This window comes from Tasmannia lanceolata, unplaced genomic scaffold (assembly GCF_043159265.1).
Source record: "Tasmannia lanceolata isolate RefF3 unplaced genomic scaffold, GAP_Taslan_0.1 ptg000011l, whole genome shotgun sequence".
Taxonomy (NCBI): Eukaryota; Viridiplantae; Streptophyta; class Magnoliopsida; order Canellales; family Winteraceae; genus Tasmannia; species Tasmannia lanceolata.
In genome coordinates this window covers 653,005-657,063 of record NW_027518688.1, presented here as the reverse complement: position 1 = coordinate 657,063, position 4,059 = coordinate 653,005, and positions in this window count along the sequence as shown.

The window sequence follows — 4,059 nt, the reverse complement described above, 5'->3', positions numbered from 1 at the left end:
GCTAAATTTAGAATTTCTCAGGAATTTTGCTTAATTTGGAAATTTTAAGTGTTGGGGGCATTTTGGGTATTTTCAGGAGATACCAAATGATTCTGTTTAATATTGCTCACCGAAAGGACCCAATTTTAAAAGTTTATATTTTTGAAGTTTGACCACAAAGACTTTCCATTTTTAATTTTTCCCTTTAGGGGTGAACCAATCTGAGGGTATTTTGGTCGCATTTGGATGTCTAACAGTCAAGTAGGAGCATTTTGGTCCGAAAAGTTATTTCCCAAAAAAGATGGTCCGATCATGTGTGAGGGATGCACCATAAATATCAAATGGGTTGGGTCCATATATAGAATGTTGAATTTAGAAAGATTTTAATGATTTTTTACGGAAAAACCCGAAACCCGTGTGAAATGGCCCATTGGGCTAAAGCTCGCAAAGATGGAGCTCATGTGGGTTCTCCCATATGGGTCAACCACCATGGTGGGCGGTCCACATGGTTGACCCACATGAGTTGAGCACCCACCTTGATGATGTCACAATGCTGACATCATATTTGTTAAAAGAAAAATAAAAAGAATAAAAAATGAAAAGAAGGAAAGAAGGAAAAGATGAATGATTGCTTAAAAAGGTTTTCTTCCAAAGAAGCAATGTGGAATGAGAATAACATGTCTTGATTGACAAGAAATTAAAATTGGAATCAAATCCAATTTGGAAACAAGAAAGAAAGAAAGCAAGAAGGGAAAATTGGAAACAAACCAAAAAGGGAGCTCTCACATTGGAAATTGCTATTTCTCTCTTAACCCTAACTTTTTTTTATATAAAAATCAAAGCAAACAATCTAGAAAAGGGGGAAAAATCCAAATTCGTCCATTTTCTCTCTCCTCCCAAGAAATTTTTTTTTCTTTTCTCCCTTGAAGTGTGATATCTCTCTCAAGTGTTCTTCAAAAAAGGAATTCTTGAATTCCTTCTTCTTCTCCAAGGCATCATATAATCAAGAATTATTGGAGTGTTCTTTGGGTCTTCTTCATCATAAAAAAGGGTGCGACAAAGCGTATACCTCGGATCTACGCACCTTAAAGACAAGGAGCGCGATCAACGTGGTGGAAATAAAAAAAAAACAAAGAAAGAAAGGACGCAGGATCGAGCGTCGGCGAGATTTTTCAGAATTTTCGGCTTTTAGATTCGGCGAGGATCTCCATCACAGGTAGGTGCACTATTCTCAGATTTTTTCAGGATTATTTGGTATTCTTTATATATTTTTGCATGGTTTTTAGCATTTAATTGAATTTAATTCGATATTATATGTGTGTGCTCAAAATCATGATCTACATGAGTGTTTCAATTCCGATTCGTCCCGAAATTTAATACACTGATCTATTTAAATAGACTAAAATAACCATCAGATCGGATCGGACATTAAATCAAAGGATTTTGAAAATTTGAGTGAAGAGTGGAATTTCATTTAAAATAATGGCTAAGAAATTACAAAAGTTGAAAAAATAGTTATCTCAGGATGATTTGTTTTGTGGAATTTCAAATTTTTCTTGTGTTCATCACATCAGAACAAGGTTAAAGGACATTTTCCGGAGTCGTAATTTTCTCGAAAATCGTGTTTTAAAAATAGAAAACTCTTCAAAAACATCTTTTTGACGAAGAAAAATAAACTATATACTAAACAGATTCCAAAATTAATGAAATTTCGTGGAAACATAATATGATACCGATATATTCTACCATGAAGTTTTGAGAATTTTTGAATTTTGTTTGATATATTATTTAATATTTTCTTTGAAAATTATCAGATTTTGTGTGAATTTTTACTGACATCAGATCACAATTAAAATTCTCAAAATTTTTACCCTAATCTTATATTTTATATGTCTTGCTTCTGTAAAATTTTCAAGTGATTTGGATTTTTTTTCCTAAGGGTTGTAGTGTAAATCCATAATCTGGTCTTAAAATTGAAAAATCCGAAATCGGTAGTAAATGGTTTTTAAAATTCATGCAAATCTCAAAGCATGCTCTGTTTACCCATATCTTATTTCTGTAGAAATTTTAATGAATTTCGATTTTTATTTCTAGTAGTTTCTGTGTTATTTTAACAATCTGGTCATATTATTGTTAAATCAAAATTAAATAGGAGCTTAATGTAAAAATCTGCAAAACTTTTCGAGTAAGTTATATACATTCCCATCTTTCTTTTGTAGAAATTTCAATCCATTTCGAATTCGTTTGCAATAAATTCACTTGTAAAATCACTCATGCGGTTTAAAATTGATAAAATCCACTCAAAATTGAAATTAATTAAAAATCATTATCAAAATTTCTAAAGAACCTTAAATTTTTGTTACATATTAATTCTTTAATCCATTGAAACAGAAATCTTAGGATCTTTAGATTTTCCTGGTAAAATGGCCCGTGCATCCACAATCGTATCCTAATTGCAACCGATCTTTGACAATTTGAATATTTAAGCTATAGCATGTTATTGGCTCCGAGGTTACTGTCCACGGAAATCCTGAAATATGCCAGGCAATAAGGTACTATAACCTAAGTATTAAATTGCACAAGGAAAGAGCGCCCGATTCCCTTCCTTGGATGCCATTCGAGGCCGAAATTGGAGAACCCTAGAACCTTTGGTATTCCTTAAAATGTCCAGAAACCGAAAATCCTTGAAATCTGAAATTAATTAACTTGAAGAACTTGAATCGATTTGTCTCGAGTCTTTCGGAACCATTGGATTATGGTTTCCGATATAAGAACCATTAGAGCCCAACTTAGGAACACTTATGTCAGGTCGTGTCCTAGGTCTCAGGGAGTCTTAGGTTTTAGGGAGTCCTAGAGTTAGGAGTCCAGCCTCATCACTGACGTTTGCTATGGATAGCAACCGTACCATAGGTCTAGTTACACTAGTCACCTAATCTTTCCTTAGGACAAGCCTAGTTACCTAGGATGTAGGTTAACCTGCATTAGTCTAAGGGATAACTTCCACTTAGATAGGATCATATAGCATCTTAGATGAAATCCTAAGATAATAAAATTCTCAACTTGAATTAAATAACTTCTCTTAAAACCTTTGAAACAGTCAATCCAGTATAGATCGGTGTCTTAGTTGAGTTAGGCATAAGTAGCTTAGCTTAGGTGCACCGAACTACGTCGACTCTGATCCCAGTGAGGCTTGGGTACGTAGGCAGCTTGGATGTCTGATGGCATACCAACCGCGAGTCGGCTCCACAACAAATTGTGGGGTTTTGTATATTAATTTTCTTGTAAATTCTTAATTAAATCACTTAGGACTTTCCATGAAATTAGAATTTTAGGAGAACTTTCACTTAGATTGAATTTAAACAAATTAAAGGAATCAAGATACACATTTAGGATCTACATTGAAATTAGATCATAGGATGCATGTCACATAGTTCGCACACTAACAAAGAGTTGAATGAGCCATTTAAAATAAATTTAAAAGAGTTAACTTTTGGAATTGAAGACCGATTATCGGGCAGGAATGGTGCATGTGGTGGATAACTCCCCATACCTTCCATTCTTGTACCCAGGTAACGAGTCTAGATTTCTGGTTAATTATGGGTCCTAGATCCCACATCTAGGTGGCGACTCTGTCACTCTCTTTTGTGTGGAATTCGGATTGCCTTAGTGATTCCAAGTTCACATAAAAGATGAATGAAAATCAATAATAAAAATGCACACGCCAATCACGTGGGTACGAGAGACCAAGAGAGAGTGTGGCGGCTCGCGCCCCACCCCTCTCGCGGGATCGGGGTCCCACAGTCACCCAAGCCTTGTTCTCAGCAGAGAGCACGCACTCCTAATTTCTCTTGGCAAGAGATGATCAATCAATCCCCAAGGTAATCAGTCAAAATCCTATTCTCAATTCGAATCTACACAAATCATATCTTCTTTGATTTCCGTCTTGCTGACCTCCAGTCCCGCTGGCCGTGTCTCATTCGCAGACAGGTCAACTTCGCGGACAGGTCAATCTCGCAGACAAATCAAATTTTCCTTAGTTCCTGTCTCGCTGACCCTCAGTCTCGTTGGCCGCGCCTCATT